This window comes from Apteryx mantelli, chromosome 23 (genome assembly GCF_036417845.1).
Source record: "Apteryx mantelli isolate bAptMan1 chromosome 23, bAptMan1.hap1, whole genome shotgun sequence".
Lineage (NCBI taxonomy): Eukaryota > Metazoa > Chordata > Aves > Apterygiformes > Apterygidae > Apteryx > Apteryx mantelli.
In genome coordinates, this window is record NC_090000.1 from 7,911,752 (window position 1) to 7,929,480 (window position 17,729).

Genomic DNA, 17,729 nt, shown 5'->3' on the forward strand with positions numbered 1-17,729 from the left:
GTTTCGCCGACGCCGTCAGCCTGCGTGCCGTGCCAGGCTTCTGCAGCAGGACACCCAACATCCGCTTCCATTTCCGCAGGTACCTCGAGGATGATGAGCTACTACATGGACACAACCATCGGCAGTCCGGCCCCTTACCCGTTGGCTCGCCCTGGAGTGATGGTAAGAGAGGAGACTGGGTTAATTTTTTAATGGCAGCGGAGAGTGGGTTTTCTCTCGGCTGGCCGAGGCGGCTGGTCAAGTGTAACGTGTATTAGTATGTAAGTGCGTGCGTGGGGCTGGGGGACGGGGCTCCCGGCGGAGCAGCCGCGCCGTGGGGCTCGGGGGGGGCTGCTCTTAGTGCCCCCGGTTGCAGCGGTCGCCTGAATACGACCTGCTTTCTCAGAGCATCTTATATATAAATATACATTATTTAGCCAGATATTATTTAGGCTGTTATTTAGAGAAATCGCGTTAACAGGCATTTATGCAGAGAAGCGCTGGCTGATGTTTCGGGCCCTCGACCAGGTCAGAGCTACAGCTCTGAGGCGAGGCGTTAGGCCACGCAGACGACTCGCTGCACAGCCAAGTTTTCACCAAATTAGGGACAAAAGGCCCTTTTCACACAGGAAAGATCCCTCACGTGGCTCAGCACCTCTCCTCTACGCAGGCCCAAGCACAGGCTCGGCATTTGAAGCGTTAATGGGAAATGAAAAAAAATTATTTTCCCTGGAAAAGAACGGTATGAATTGAGGGAAAAACAATATCCTGGATTTATATGTGTGAATATACATACACATGCATATATATATACACATAGACATATAGTATTTTTAATACATACATATGTATGTATATGTATATATGTATATATACTGTGTGTATGTATAAAATGTATATAAAAACCATCTAAAATATTTGTTTTATATATAGGTATAGTTTACACTTGCATATCTTATATACACACGCATATAAAATATGTAATGTATATATTAAATATATATAACATATTGTGTGCGTGCGTGTATATAAAATATGCATATCTATATTTTATATATATAAGAATATAACAAAAATGATATCCTGAGGTTATTTTTATAAAGTCTAATATATTTTTATATCTAAAAATATTTTTATATAATAAAATGTGTGTATATAGATACATTTCTCACAAAAATAGGTTATAATTCTTGTTACATACAACGTGTGTGTGTAATATATGCTATATATATGTATTACAGATAAGCTCTGTATGCATATATGCACATTTAATATATAAACAGATGCCCTACGTGTGTTTATAACCCTATATAAATCGTATAAGCAGTATATAAAATTTGTATTGTGTTTTATTACACGATATACAGTTATTTAATAATTATATTTTTTAACTCTGTCTAGCACATGTGCAGTAACGCGTACATAAGCGGCCTTCCGCTCACCTGGAGCCGCCTCACCCCGCGGAGGGTCCCTGTGGCGGCGGGGGAGGGGGGGCGGGGAGGCCTCGGGGAGGCCAAAAGGGGGCCTCGGCCTCCGAGGGGCCTCCTCCGTCCCCAGGGCCTGGTGGTGGCGGCGGCCTCCCCGCGGAGCCCCCGGGGCCTTCCAAAGAGCGGCCTGGCCGAAGCGGCCCCGCAAGCCTCCCCCGGGGAGGTTTCCTCCCGGGAAGCAACTGTATCACGAGAAAAGGGAGCAGTTGCAACAAATCGCAGCTTCCAGGGGGCCGCGGGCGGAGCGGGAAGGCGCTCGGCGCAGCCAAGGCCCGGCCAAGCGGCGGCACCTTCGCCCTCACCCCGCACGAGGTGGGAGCGGGAGCGGGAGCCGCTGGAAGCCGTGGGCTCCTTCCTCCCTCTGCTGGCGCGCGGCGGTCCGGCCGGAGCCCCGCATCCCCCGGGAGCCTCCGTGCCCCCGGCCTCGGCACGAGGCTTCCTGGCTCCCCGCCGCCCTCAGCGATCCGAGCTGGCGAGCGGCGGGCGAAGCGGAGCCGGCGCCGTGGCTGGGATCTGCCGCCCGCTCTGGATTCCTCGGGTCCGCGGAGCTGAGCTTGCTGTTCCCGGAGCCGCCCGCGTTCGGCTGAGGTTTCCTTTCCCTTCGCCCTGTGTTGCTTGGCTCGGCTTTTGGAAACCAAAATGCAAACCGTCGCTCCTTTTTGTTGTTGCTTTGCATTTGAATGGCGATGAAAACGCACGTTTTTGTGATTTTTCTGTGAGAAGGGCTTCTTCGGAGACCTGCCGCTGCCGGGGCGGCTGCTTCTGCGCTCGCCTGCCTGCCGAGCTGATGTTTTCCTCTCCCCCTTGTGCTCAGAAGCAAGGCGCTGCCGGCTCCTATGAAGATCCTTGGATGACCTGCGGGTTTCAATCCACCTGCTACCAGCAAAGGACGTGCTACCCAGGCTGGGATGAGGCCGCCATCCAGGAAGTGCCCACCGGCTTGGAGCACTACGGCACAGGTAGGACCGCCTTTCCGCGAAAACCGGGGAGAAGGAGGACGTGAGCACGTGAGCGGGGCAAGCGTTTGCTTTCCCTTGTGGGTGGGCCTGGGCAGCGTGTTTAAATGGGAAGAGGAGCTCCGGTGTCTCTGAAGTCCTGCTCTGTGGGTGCATCTGCTGAGGGATAAGCAAGATGCTCTTGCTTATTTTACAACACCAGCTCACGTCCTCCTTGACTCATTTTTCCTACCACACTCTGCATTTGCTTTTCTCCCCAGGCCTGACTTAACATAAGGCAGGCTGTAACAGCTGTGCATTAGGAGCATTTTATCCTCTAGCTTAAGTAGCAATGGGGAGTCTAACACAGTATCGCCGCTGGAAAGCAGACTCGTACCTGTCTCACTGCTCGCTCCTGGCCAACACTGTGTGAGGGTCCCCCCCAGTGGAGATGGGGCTAGAGAGCAGAAAAAGCCGTAACGCTGCTTAGCCTAACTAAAGGTTGTTCTCCTGCCGGAGCGGTGGAAGGGATGTGGTGAGTGCTGAAGGCCGGGAGGTTTGCTCCTCCCCTCCTTCGCGCGGGTGCCTGGCTGGGGGCAGGCCTCTCTGCTCTTCCAGGTGGTGACTTCTGCTGGGTGTGATTGCGTGCGTGTCCCTTATGGAATAGGAATTGCAGTTCTGGTTACAGCAAGGCTCCTCCGTGGGGCCTTGGCAGGCACTTGGTCTCTGAGAGGATAATGTGCGCAGGAGCAAGTCGGATCTGCCCACCAGCTGGGTGCATCCTCAGTGTTTCCAGCTTTCCTGATAGCATTAGCGCAGCCTTTAGCTGGACTGACTTCTCGCGGGTTGCTTTTGAAAGGCAGCGTGGCCTCCACGGAGCGTGGCGGGGAGCCTGGGACTCCTGAGCTTTAATTCTGGTGTTACAATAACTTGCTGGGTCTGCTTTCTGGGTCTCTTGCCCTTGTAGCTCAACTCTGTTCTCTTGCTCCCAGTGGTGGTAGGGGGGTGTTCAGGTGCTGCAGAATAACCTCAGCTGGAGCTGTGTGGGTCATACTGGGCTATCAGGGCTGCACCGTTGTGCAGTTAAGGCAATTCACTGACTTTGACTAGATGAAAAGATTCTCAAACGTATTCATAAATTGAAAGTCGTTACAAAATCGCCAGTGACTAATTCTTGCCCTGCACGTTGTTCAGCCCGTGAATCTTAAAGCTGAGCTTGCAGTTTGGGCTGCTTCTTGTATTACCAACTGACTCAGTGCAGATCTCAGAGTGGGCAGTTGGTACTCATGCTTGCAAGGGGGATGGGGCAGGGTTACCCAGAGATTAGGCTTTAGCAAAGAGCTTTGGACCTTGGTGCAAGCCCTATTTCCACCATGGAGTGTGCAATGTTCGCTGACCCTTATGATTTGGAGGCTTCCCCTGTCCACAGCAAGCAGGTCTGGGCTTGATAGTGGCTTTAGGAGGATGTGCCTCCAGGCCTCAGTTCCGCATACGTACCATGGCAAAAGAGAGGGCTGAGGTACACTGTGGCACAGGCCAACTATATAACTAAGTAAAAGAGCTCAAGTTGCATGAATGTGACCTTTGCGAAGGGCCAATATGAAGTTTATGTTTCGCTTAAGTCCCACATAAGCCTATCGCGAAGCACTTAAATCCCATGTAAGCTTTTGCATGGCATGTGCTGGTCTTCTGTGACTTGTTCCCGGCTCGTTAGTTATGCACATCGGCCCCTTGGGAGGGAAAAAGCCCTGATGTTTAGAGACTCTTTGCAGCTAAAGAGTTCAGCAGAACCAGTGACTATTGCGGTCAAATGTGCAGTTTGAAATCTCTCCTTGGCAAATATTCAGGCATTTCAGATTTTTTTTTCCTTTGGTGAACACTTGCGTGTTAGCCAGAGATGGACACAGAGAGCTGTGCCTGTGGTTGGAGCAAAACTCCGATGTCTATTCCCAGCCGTTCTTATTTCAGCTATTTGCTCAACTCCTGTGGGTGACCTCTCTCAGCATGATGTCAACTCTGCTCTGATGAAATTTGCCCTTGCAGCATTTGGATTTACTCAAACATTTTGCAAATCTGTGCCTGGAAAGTTCTCTTTGCATTTTTCCCTACCCTCTCCCCTTTTCTGTGAAAGTGCTCTCTCCAGGGACCAACATATCTACAACCCAGATCTTCATTACCCCATGCTGGGTCTGTGAAATCTCTTGCTGCAAAGTTTGGAGCCTGGTTCAAACCTCAGTAAAGTCAGTAAAAAAGCTGCTGTTGACTTCAACAGGTTTAGATCAAGCTTTCAATACATGGGAACTGGTAGAATAGGCCTCTAAGTCTCTTTCAGTACCTAAGAATGACTTTTCAGTTCTTCCGGTTGCAGTGCAAGGTACTCTTTCTCTGATTTTCTTCTTTGTGCTGTTGTTTCTTCAGTCTAGGGCATTTTCTAATTTTAAATGAGAGGAAACTCTCATTTGTATAAACTGCTAGGAACGTTCTTTCATTTCTCCTTTGTGCTTCGGTGCGCATTAGAACCATTCATTTGTCATCTATTCTTCTGATGTGCTGGAGGCTATTTTGGTTTTCATGGTCTTGGTGTTGGTAAGAGAAACAAGTCAACAAGGAAAAATGCAAGTGTGAATATATCCTCTCACAATAGAAACCCACAACACTTCTAAAAGTTGTAGAGTTCCTTGCATTTAGACAAGATATGTTGCCTTTGAAGCTTGGGTGAGTTTATTTACACTGTGCTTGAAGTCAGATAAGATTATTCAGTGATATGGATAAGGAAAGCCTGACCTGGATCTGGTTTGATCATGCAGACAAGATTTGGTTAGGAAGAGAGATTTTTTTTTTTGTAATTTTTTTTTAAGGCAAAAATTTGCAAAAGGAATATATTTGGTTTTACTTGTTAGTTTGCTACCACAATCTGCAGTGTATAGCATTACCGCCCAGAAAATCGGCCCAGATTGGGTCTGTAGCAAGTAAGGAGTGCATCCCAAAGATGAAGGAAAATAACTGCAAGACTGGAGCTACTGCTTGTTTATGAAAACTAGCTCTATCCCCTTGGATAGATGGGAATAGGAGTGCAGAGGAGATAGCGCATTAATCGAGCTGTCCGGCGGCCCAAAGTTAAGGGTGCTGTGTGTCTGCCGTGAGGCTCGTAGGCAGAGCTAAGCGGCGGCGCTGCCGGCGGCTGAGGGACGCTGAAAGTCGCACCTCGCACCAGGACGTCGGCGTGCTTTAGGGCAGAAGCGCCGAACGGAGCTTGTGCGCCGCTGGGTCGTTGGACCCCAGGAGATCAGCTCAGGCCGTTTCCTAGCTAGGAAACAGGGTTGGCTTTGTCACGCTGCGGAGGAAGCAGCCGGCTGCCTCCTCTCCTTGCCTATCTGGCTAAATATATTTAATCCCTTGGGTAGTAGTATCCTACTATTACCAGCTGGTAATAGCGTCTGAGATCTCTGCTATGGCTACACTGGTTATCCAGGGCTCCTCAGGGAGACGTGGCCACAGGGGCCCAGAAATTGCTACCAGCTACTGACACAAGTGGCTCACTTAAGATAAGAGATCATAAACTTGTTGCCCACCTGTTCATGGCCAAAACTGAGGCCTTGCGGCAGCCGGTAGCAGAACAGACCTTTCCCTCCTGTTGTCCAGGCATCTCAGGCAGGTTGGAAGATGCCGTGGGTCTCTCATTTGTTTGGTATCCAGAAGGTTAGGCATAAAAATGAAGCGGAGGGAAAGGTTTGATAACAATATTATGATTTTGACACTGACATAGTCCTTGCTGCGCTGCCTTTTTGAGCCAAGGTCATTTTGACAGCCCTTTCCACTATGAACTGGTTTATTTTCTGTAGTGATAGGGGAGATAAAACTGTTTTTAATGGCAAGAGGAGGATGAAATGACTCTAGATGAAGAAGTTTCTATGACTGTTGCTGTGCTGAATTAGTACCTTTGGACTGAAGATGCTCTCAGCCTTTCAGACGGTACGAGAGCATTTGCGGGAGCGATCCTGCTCTCACTGAGGAAAATGGGATTGGCTTGGGGATTTGCATAACAAGAAATGAAATTGAAGTCTTTACTAGAGGAGAACAGCAGTGCTGTGAGTTTGATTCTGCATCCCTGGCTAGTGCCACTGTGAAAGCTCATTTCAGTTAGACTTCCCGCACCAAGACACTGTCATGGGTAAAAGGCATCACCTTAAGCAGACCTGCAGCACCCAGTTGAGGCCAGATGCTGCAGGAGGGCATGGTGCATGGAGACTTGAGGTACCCGCTGAGGGTCCAGATGCCTTCTGGCCACGTTAGCTTGGTGCCATCTCTCAGCCCAGGATGTGTGGGGCTTTTCAGCTTGGGGATGGCACGTCCCCAGTGCAGCAAAGCTGCATCCAACCCCATGGTGCTTTGTGGGCATCTTACCTTGGGTCCCTGCGGGCCGAGCCATAGCAGAGTCGTGTTGGGTTCGGCAGAAAAAGGAGGCTTTTGTCTGCAGCAAAGCGTTGCACGGCATTGCATCGCCCCGTGCCCGTGGCCTTTGCCCCCACCCTGCTAATTTTGGCGCCGATCTTCTCTCCGAGCCCGGCTCTTGGCTCAGCCTGGACGGCCATCAGGAATCCCGGGGGGATTGCCTGCCTGCATCTGCGACGAGCCCGCCCTGCTCTTCCCCACGTTGCTCCCTCTTCTGCTGCGCGACCTGCTCTTTCTCCCTGCCTGGTCCCTAGTGGAGTTCCCCAGAGGAAAGTTGTTTCCGTGAGCGTTTTCTGGGCCATCTTCCAGGCCCACGCTCGGAGGAATGGGGGTTTGCGGAGGGGGGGGAGAGAGAGAGGGGGAAGGCGAAAGCCGACCGGGCTCAGCCCGATGGCTTCTCCAGCTGCAGCACATTTTCCAAGTGAAGCTTAAGGGGGGGAAAAAAAAAAAAAAATCTGCATTTTTTCATGTCCTTTTATCCTATTTTTAACTGCGGCCTCCTTCCTTTTCTCAGCCTCCTCCAACACTTCCCCCCTCCCCCAGCGCCGCTGCCTCCCCCGCACGCTCTCCGCCGAGATGAATGGGCGCCTTTTCACGGCGCAGGCACATCTGCTTGCGGCCGGGGCACCCGACAGCAGTTCTCAGGCAGCTCGTGACGGCTCTCCCGGACCGGCCGGACTGTCCTCTCCCTCCTTAATAAATGAGGAGTGGGCAAGGGAGGAGGTGGAGAAAGGTGAAGGGAAATGGAGTGGGGGGGGGGTGGAAAAAAAAAAGAGCCGCTCCAGCAAAAAGACGGGGTGAGCTGCCATGGCGGCGGGACGAGCGAGAGCCGCCGCCGCGGATGCTAATTCGTGCCGAGGCGAAACAAAAGCAGCGCACAACATCCTCCGGGTAGCTGCCTCTGCCCAACCTGCTGCTCATCGCTCCCCCCCTCCTGCATCCGCAGCCCTCCCCGGCCGGGCGCTGGCGGGCCGCAGCGGCTCCGGCCCACGGGAATGAATGAGCCCTTTCTGCTGGGGTCTGCTGTCGTCCTCCGGCCGGCGAGGCGGCGCAGCCTCTCGCAAGCGCCGCAGCCTTGGCGCTGCTTGTAGCCCGGCTGGAAGAGGTTTCTTTGACCCTTTTTCTTTCTGGCCAGCTTTGGGTGTTTCGCTGGCTCCGCTTTAAGTCCTGTCACACCTGCTGTAAATGGGCGCTCTGGGTCTGTTGGAGGACATGTGCAATTTTCTCCATTAAGAACATGGACTCTGATCCAGCAGTGAAAAGCAAAGATCCCTCTCTTCCTTGTGGATGAATTGCCAAACCATGGGTTGCCTGTGGTGTCCGAGTCCCTTTTGGCCCTTTCCCCAGGGGCAGGGGTGCCTTCTACAGGATGCTGAGCAGCTACGGATTTGCCCTTCATAAAAGCGGGTGCTGAGCTCAGTGTCTGACCTGTATTGGACCCTAGTTGTTTCACAGGCGAGGAAAGCAGGTGAAGGCCACCCTATGAGAGCTAGCTGCCCTCCCTCTGCATCCCCCAAAGTAACCTGCAAGTCAGCACTGGGAAGGTTTATTTGCACTGAAGCAACAGAATGACAAAAATCCAGGCTTTCACTTCTCTATTTGTTTCCTGCCTGACTCTGGAAAAAATCCCTGTCTCTCCTCTGAAAGCCAAAACCCAAGGGAGATCCCTGCATGTTGGGTCATCACCAGAGAACGAGCGCTGAGCTCCTTTCCCACTTGAGCTGGAGGCAGGAGCTGCGCTCTTGTGTCAGCAGGGATCAGCGCTGCGCAGGGAAGGATCCTGCTGGGAGCAGGGTGTTGCTCCTGGACGAGGCTGGGCGAACGCTGGAAGGATGCTGCCCGTTTTGGGGTGATGCTTGCATATTTGTCAGGGGCTTCCAGAGTGATGACAGGGGGTTGGGAGGGGGGTGGATGAGCAGCAGCACTGGCAGCTTCAGGATGCCACGGGGAAGGAACAGCTCGACGCGGAGTCAGGGAGGACAGGGGCTGGTCACTGCTCCCACAGTGCCCTTGAGGGTGACTGCAGAAGATGTCTCATTTTGGTCGTGGAGCGTGATTGATCCCTCTGTAGGGATGGGCTGCATCACCCTCTGGATGTACCTGTTTCTTTGCTTTTTCTGGAGGAGGAGGCTATCCTGCTCCACCAAACACTTGCTTCAGATGGGCCACACGAAGCACAGATGCTTTCCTGAGCTTTCCCACCCTTCTTGGCCTGCAGAACGGTGCTGGAACCCAGGAGGGCTCGCTTCTGGGGGCGCTGGGCAGCCGAGAGCCCTCTGCGGAGGGCTTGGGTTGGCTGGGACCAGCCCGTGTGCGCTCGGTGGGCTCTGCTGTGCTGGCACGGAGCAGGGCGGGCAGCGTGAGCGGGGCCGGCTACCTTCTTCCTTCTCTCTCCGGATGGAAAGAGCCGGCCGGGTGCTGCTTGGAGAGCAGCGTGCGTCTGTGCGGGGCAGGCGGCGGGGGAGCGGGGAGCGCGGGGGGCTGGGACCCTGGAAACAGCCTGTTTCTCTCAGCTCCTGGCAGCGTGAAGCACCTCTCTCTCCCTCCAGATGTTCACTGTGTTTATAGCTGCTGAGGCAAGAGACTGAACTCTCTCATTAATACGCTTCTCTCTCTCACATTGAAGCCAGAAGTCTCAGCTCAGAGGTTGCAGCTGGAAAGGAGCGGAGGGTGAGGGGTGGGAGAGGGAAGGGAGGTGTATGCAAGCCTCCCATCCCATTCAACTCCCCCTCTCCACTTTCCTCCCCCCAAAGCCTCCCAAAATACACATGCCCCGAAAAAAGAAAAACACTAGCAGATTTTTTATTTCAGAAAGTAAACACTTAGGCCATGGGGGTCTGGAGGTTATGGGAAAAGAGGAAACCATTGGGCTAATCAGGCCGGGACACACTTCCCCTGCTGAAATAAACCAGAAATCATTGCATTACAGGGCGCCTTCGTGGTTAACCCTGGTGCTGCCAACGCAGCTGAGCGCTGGGGAGCCGGAGAAAGCTCTTAGCCTGCCCACGCATTTTCCCCTGCTCCCTGGTCGTTAGCCAGAGCGAAGTGCCGATGCAGCAGGGGAGCCAGCTTTCTGCAGCAGCCCTTTGGCGTGCTGGCCCTTTGGGAACGAGTCGTTGGGAATTTTTAGTAGGAAATGAAACCTTTTTTCTATGGTTTATGAGCGTTCTTATAGAATTTCATAGTTATTCTTGCTTGAGAACTCTGCCTGTTGGTTCCAAACATCCACAGAAGAGGAAATCTTGCTCTGCTAGAATCAGTGAGATTTTGAGGCAGTTTCTGCAGAGCTTTGCACAGTTTTCAGGGAGCTTTCTTTTCCATCCTCATTAGATTTGCATTAGGGAGATGAATTACTAGGTAAGCTCTTTGGGAAGGAATTCTTCCTGCTTTCTTTTCCCCCTGGGTTTGTAGAGCGCCCAGTATATGGGACCCGGCTGTAGGACGGGGGACCACTGATACTCCTGCGGGACAAAGAATAGCTTTAGTGCTGGTGCCAGTGAGGTAGCAGGCCCTTTGTACCAACTGTACAAAGAGACCCCAATTTCCTGTCTCTAAGCCTGGCTTTGGACCTCTCCTGGCTCCTTGCGCAGTCTTTGAGTTGCATACTATAAATGGATACTCAGTACCAGGACTCCCACATTTCAAGACCACTGTGGCTATCTGCGTTTCAGGAAGGTTGGCTCTCTAAGCATTTAAGTTTATTACTGTAAATGAATATTAGAAACTGTCTATTATTGAAAACCCGGGTCTGTTCCGTCAGAGCTCCTTCGTGTGATTAATGTGCTGCTAACTCCCTTTACATCCCGCCAGGCTGAGGCTTTCAGAGAAGTCCGGATGGGTTTAGCCCCCAGCTCCTCACTGCATCCAGGCACATGGGCTGCTTTGGACACCCCTGTCTTAGCACGATGCCCACGCTGATAAGTCTGTGACAGAGTCCACAGCTACACACTTTTCCACCCTAACCTGGTGCTTTTGCTGCAAGCCTTCCCATTGCTAGCAATCACTGGGAATAAGGAAAGTCCAGCATGGAGCCCATAATAGCCAAGGGAAAGTGATCTTTCCAATGACACTGCCGAAGGAGGTTTTTTAACTCATTTATTATAGTGTAAGCGTTCGCGGTGAAAGGTGCCGTCACCGGTTCCTTGAGCCATCAGCCAGGCTCTTGCAACATTCCCACCAGAAGGCAAATCCCCAGATAGTACGTGATAGGCGAGAGCTGCAGACCTGCCATGTCCCACCCCGCTATCTCAAGAATGCATTTGAACAGGAGCTGTTGCTGCAGCTTCTGGAGGTTGCAGTCTCAGATGGAAATCAAGTTCCATGGAGATAGTCCCACAGGGCAAATCGCAGAAGTTTTGGAGTTGGTGTTCAGCTCAGATAAGCTCTTGAGAACTCAGATACTTTATCTGTACCTTATCTGAGCTATTTGCATCACTTGAGGCGGAGAAGCCGTGCTGGAAAACGTTTGGGGCAGGGGGCAAGTGTTCTTAGGATGGTCTGTTTTTTTCGTTGTTACTTCTAGTGCTCAGACACCTCCAGGAGGATTGGACTGTCCTTGTGCCACATGCAGCTCACAGAGTTTATTTTCTACGCAGACCAGATGAAAAGCAGGAAAGAGAAATACCACGCTCAGAGTCGCACAGTAGCAGGGACAGGGTTAGGATTTATGCTCCCTGCAAGCCCTGTAAGGGGGTTGAATCTCTCTGCTCTTTGGCTAAAATTGAATAGAAATAGGATTGATCTGCCCTTGTGAATGGGAATGCTTCCTCCTTTTCAGAGAAGAGCTGGATCTGAGCTTTTTCAAATGGGATGTGCTTTCCGTGCCTTGTTTCCTAGACCCTGTTTTGTGCACATGAAGCTTGCTCTAGACCTTGTCTAGAGCTCCCAGGGGGAGATCTGGGGCCTGTGCTCCCTTCCTGTTCCCTTAGCACCTCTCCAGCCTGTGGATGAGTTGCTCCTCTTCATTCCTGCTCTGCAACAAATCTCACTGTTTGCCTCGAAAGAGCCCTGGAGCTCTTGGTCTCTATAGAGCAACGTCCTCCTTCTTTCCCAGAGTGCAGGGCAGCTTCGTTCACCTGAACTTTCGGTCTGGGAGGGTGTTCCCCAGCCTCTATGATCTTTTTATGGAGGAAGGATTCTCAGGGATAAGAACAGAGGATTTAGGAGACTTGGCTGAGGTGACTGGGTCTAACAGCTGGGCTTTGAAAGACCTTGGCTACATCACTTAAAGCTACTTTAACAGAAAGTCGTTAGGCACCTAAAACCCATTGATTTCCATTGCAGTTAGAAGCCTAAATCATTCAAAAGGCTGTCCCTGAGCCACCGCGTAGCAGTTTCTCATGTCGAAGATGCAGATGATTAATTCATTACGCATTTTATTGCGATGCTTAATTCATTGAGGTCAGCCTAGTGGCTGGAAGTCTCTGGAGAATAGTGTTTTACAAGAGCTCAATGCTGTAAAATATATATATATAGAGAGAGAGAGAGAGAGACATCTTAAGCGATACCAAGCTGCTAGTGTGGCTGTCCCCTTGAAGCTATGTATAGTCCGCTGAGCACGTGCTGAAGTTTACATAGTCCACCGGATGGGCCTTCCCCTGTGGGGTTTTGTATCAATAGGCTTTGAAAAGTTGCAGCGGGTCAATTGTTGGCTTTTTCACAATGGATTAAACACAGTTTGTCTCTTTGCAGCTGGCGCAGGGGAAGGGAGGCTGCCTCTCTGGCAGCAGCCTGGGCTGGCGAGGCTGTGCGCGTGCGCGTCAGGAGGACGGTTTCCCTATCCGTCAGCAAGCCGAGGAGCCATGGGAGAGTTGCAGCGGGAGGTGTGCTGGCCTGAGAATAACTCGCGTGGGGTGTGGGAAAAGCTCGCGATAAAGGGTGGAGGTCGCCTGTGAGCTTATTTTCGGTGTTAGACTTCCAAAAAGAGATTCTCAGTTCGTTTGAGCAAATGTTGCTGTTTCGTCCGCTGGCGGACTGCTGCCCCCACTTTTCTGGCACGTGCAAACCTTGATCGGGGCATGGATGATCTCCTGAAAGCCAGGCTGAATGCTTCCGGGCCGCGTGAGCCCCGCGCCAAAATGTAGCCCTGGCCATGCTAGTATGGAGCGGATTCAAGGCCGGGATCTTTGAGCTCTGCGGTGTCTGGAGCTGGCTGTGGGGCACGGCGCAGCAAAAGCACTTGGAGGTATTCATGTTTTAAGCAGTGCAAGTGGGAAGCAGCAAGATAAATTGCTCTATCAAAGCATAGGTTTGATCTGAAGAAGAACTGACCCAAATGACTTCTCCCTAAATCGGCAGCTGTTTTTCTGGGGCCAGAAATTGAGATAATGCTTTTCTCCCCTGGTTTTCATGATTCACTCTCCACATCCTAAATTCAAGGGGGCCAGAGGGCACTCGTTTTTGCCAGACTTATATCAGCATTGAGGTAGAATAGGAAAAAAAGGGATGAAACGCCCCAAGGGAGCCTGTGCATGGAAAATTTCTGACTTGGTCAGTTCCAGACATCTCGCAGAAGATGCACTTGGGAGCTTTCAGCCTAGTTTTGCCAGCTCAAGAGGCTTGAATAATTACGGAAGGTAGTGATGGAAATAAAGCTGGCATCTTAGCCCTGGACCAGCTCTCCCCCGTGCTGCAACCTGGGGGTATCTGTATCTGCTGTGAAATGTCTCCGGAGCTAATCAAGCCTCCTCTTTCCCTGCTTTGCATCTAGTTACTAGCGAACCCTCCGAGACCAGATGCTTCCTTTGTCTGGCAGCTTGTGTTGTCTTTCTGTCCAGGCAAACAGCTATGACGTGAAAGTAGTAACAGTTTCCCGTGCTGTACAGTAATCAAAATGACAATATAACGAGGCAGCGCAGTAGCCTGCCTTGCCTTATGCTTGGTGCTGAGTTCCAGGCTGGGTGTCAACTTGGTCTCCTTTTTCGACAAAATGCTGCTTTCTGGCTTTTTCTGTTGTTGCTGCCAAAAGTGACTGATTGCTCTGCAGAAATCAATATTTTGTCAAAACAAAATGCAAACATTTCCAGCCAAAAGTCAGCATTTTCTGGTGTTGGCTCTGCTGATGCGAAAGCAAATCTCCGTGGGAAGTGCCAACGTGAAAAGAAAATGGAGAAACATGTTGGACTAGCCTGCAAAATATTTCCCCCTGGCTCTCAAACTCAGACGTGTATCGAGGCGGCTGCAAGGCAGAGAGCAGTTGAATGCAGGGGTTTAATCTGGGTCACTCTTCGTGGTTGTTCAGGCCAGGTCAGTTTAAGCAGACAGATGCCCCCGTAGCAAGAGCTGATGTGACAGCATGCACAAGGAGCCCTGCTCAGTGCAATTTGTGCCATCCAGTATGCCTGTACAGTAAGTATCAATGTTCACTCCCTATTTTCCGACTGTCAGGATGTGATGCTTCATTTGGGTTAAAGCTCCGAGCTAAGGAAGCCGATTTTTAAGGTTTCATAAATCTGCTCTTGTCTCGTTGCTTGTTCTCCTATCTTTCTTCCCTCTGCTTTTGCACCTGGTAAGACCTTCTGTCTCTCCGTTCGGTGCAGCAGATACTTCCATAACGGTCGGTCTTCTCAAATCCCTCCCCCGTGGCCTTCCAGCGCTGCAGCAAGCGAGGTACAGTGGCACGGTATCACGGTGGGAGGACTTTCCGCTCCACGCCCACCTGAAACGAAACGGTTTTATCGGGGCTCTCCCACGCCTGCCAAGTGCATCTCGACGCTCCCCTCCCCGCCGCCGCTGCTCCTCACTTCATTAGCGCCGGAGATGTTTATAAATGGAAGAGATAATATTTTTCGTTTCCAGTTTGGGTTTCCAGGGCAGCCACTTTCTAAAGCACTTAGGAAGTTTAGAGAAGAGGAGGTTATATAAACGATTTTTCCCCCCTGGGCTCTTATTAATCAAGTGGCTTGTGGAGCCATTCCCATAGCTTTGGGATAAAGGGCACTCGCTGGGTGAGGGGAGGCAGTCAGCTAATACAAGACATCTTTTTTTCGCTCTTGCCCTTTTTTGTACATTTGAGATGAATGAAGCAGTCAGACCTGGCTGTTTGGGTTTGAAAGCAGTCAAAGAGCTGAGCAGTGTGCTCTTAGGTTATATTCAGACTGTGTTTTGGGCTTGAGCCTTGTACTAGCCCATTGCAGGCCTTCAGGCAAGTCACGTAGCATCTTCCACTGATATTTTTACCTGGCCTTGGTTGATATTTCCCTGTAATTTGTTGTAAAATGTTTGCATTGCCTGACTTTAGAGGATGTAGGATTTCAGTAGTGATGGGCAATGAGTTATTCCTTGTGCTTTTGCTGTAAAACCCTACACACAGGCATACACATGCACTAATTAATACTTTTCCTGGCAAGCTCCAATGCATTTCTAAAGCTTCCCAGCATTTTCCCACCCAGGCTCCAACAGCAGCTGCTGCCCAGGATGGTTGTGAGCAGCAAGGGGATCTCGTGGGTTTGCCAAACAGGAGCAAGCTTCACGTTGGCTTCCCTCTGTTCCCATCAGCACGTAACCCAGCTCTGTCTCCTCCTCCGGGTCCTTCCTCCTGCCATCTCCCCTTGACGAGAGCCAAGGACTGGGGTCTTTCCGCTTTCCTTGGGTGGAAGGAGCTCTGGCTGTAGCAGCAGGTCCAGCTGTTTCAGGGCTGGAACCGCAGGTCCACAGGAAATCAGCTCGTTAGTCTGCTGACCCACCTTCCAGCTTTCCAGCCATGCTCTCCTCGTGTGAAAATAATGATTTAAATGGCCAGGAGTGGAAAATAATGATTTAAAGGGGGTAAAGGGGATATTCGCAACTATTGCTGACCGTAGACTTGGCAGAAGGAAACTGTATTTCTTCCGGGTCTGGGGAGCGTGTGAGATGTGGTGGGGGAAAGGTGTTGAACATCTGGAGTGATTTAGCAGGCTTGCGCTGTTGTGCAAGGCCGTTCGCTTACCGTGGTGGCCAGGCCTTGGCTCGCGTACAGACGTAACTCGCCCCGAAGAATCGCGATGGATTGATGGAGAGCAAAGCCACTCGCTTCTGGTGGCTGGAGCAGGTGCAGGTGGGGCTTTGCAAAGCGTCCACGTGGACCTTCTCCAGGGACAGACGGTGGGCCGCACTGGGGCATGCCCCCGGCCTCACCAAAACATCGCGCAGGCCATTTCAGGCAGCTCCTCTGTTTTTTGGTCCATCGTCTGAATGAATTTTCTTGACTTGCCAGAAATAATGTTCCAATTGGAAGGAAACGTCAAGTACCGTGTTAAAATGCAGAGAAACATATTTTGTTTCGTCTCACTTTTGGTGCTAGAACATGGTGTAGGCTTCCTAGCTAAAACTGCAGGTTCCTTTCAGCTCCTCTGTGTCCAAGAACCATGCCTCCCACCAGAAACCTCCTTGAAGAAGTGAACAAACTGGGTGAAAAGTGGGTTTGTTAAAGGATTATGTTTAATTGACTTTTTTTTTTTCATTTTGAAATTTCCTTCCATGTGAAAGTGCAAAAATGGAAAGTTTTAGCTCAGGTTGAATGACACATGATTTTCCTCGCTTTTATTTTCTTTGCGCTGCTTTAGCCCACTGAGAAGAGTGTGAAAAAAAAACTGGTTCTCATCGGCCCAGAACATATTTAGAAAAAATATTTACATATACTCTTTTCCTCCAACTACTAGCAAAGCAAAAAAAAAAAAAAAAAAAAGATCAGCTATTTGCACAACTTTTGCTGTAGGCAGTCGGGAAGCGGATGGGGAAGCAAACCAGTGTGTGTGCTGAACCCCTTGTATCTCTAGATCTCCATTCAACAGCTTTCAGAAGATAATTAAAAAAAAAAAACTGAAATAACTGGTGATGATGATAGCTGTATAATGGGTGACGATATTTCCACCGCGGTCGGAGGCCCCTACCGACCAGCTGTCTCTTGGCCATTTTCACCAGCAAGGATTTAGGACTGAGGCAAGCTAATCAGGAGACCCTCATGGGGAGAGAGGCGTGTTATTTAATTAGCTTTACAATGGACTGACTGGGAGGCACGTGGTGGCTCTAATAGAAGGAGATAGATGTCCTTTTAGCTGGGCTAATTGTTAGGAAATAGCAGAGGCTTTGTTCAGCCTCAGCATGTGGCCTGTGATCTCTCAGAGCCCAGGGGCTGCCCGCTTATAATTTTAGACAGATCTATTCAAGCCTGCTCTGTAGCGCAGGGCCGAACAAGACGGGTATTGTTGGAGAGCCAGGATCGCTGTCCAAGAAAACCACCCCGAAAAACCCAAACACGTGTAGAGCGGAATATTTCTCTGTCGTTTATTCACTATCAGGCAAGGCTGCCAAGTGGAGACAATTGCGAGCGAGGAGGTTTCCAGCGCCGGGCGAGGGTTTTTCTCTTTGAAACACATACACAGACGAATCCTTCATCGTGTGGGTGGTGCGAGCGCCTTCGCGAGCGTGCTGAAGGAGCGTCCCTGCCAGCGGAGCGTATCTGGGGCAGGGATACTCCTTCTTTTTTAGGGCTTTAATTGGCAGGGTGGCCCCCATCCGGCAATTCTCACACTAAGTCGCCAGCCTGCTCTGGGCATGGTGTGCATGGGCTAATCGTGCCCATCTCCCAGTTACCCTGTCTCCGTAGATTCGCTGTCTGCACGGGTTGTCTCATGATCTGCAGGGCTGAACGGTGCTTCAGGCCGGAGGGGTCTTGGCCATCAGGGACGGGGTGTCCGTAGCTCCCAGGGTGCTGTGTGACAAGTGACGGGAATCCCAGGTGTCTCTTTTGGGAGCTGTCCTCTCAAAGCCTTCCTCCAGCTGGACACCCACAGGTCCCCGTTGCTTGCAGGCCTGGGCTTTTCCTTAGGGACCGCCGAGCTGATGCTCCTGACCCTCTGTGAAGCAAGAAAATGTCGTTCCACTAAAGACGCAGGAT

General features: G+C 51.0%; 1 protein-coding gene across 1 annotated transcript in view; it reads left to right on the forward strand.

Moving 5' to 3' along the window:
• The first annotated feature begins 2,351 nt into the window (after positions 1-2,351).
• ETS1 (ETS proto-oncogene 1, transcription factor) overlaps positions 2,352-17,729 on the forward strand; it is a 66,996-nt gene continuing 51,618 nt past the window's right edge. The window contains exon 1 of the mRNA XM_067310002.1: positions 2,352-2,425. The gene's annotated coding sequence lies outside the window, so the exon portion shown is untranslated. The remainder of the gene's footprint in view (positions 2,426-17,729) is intronic.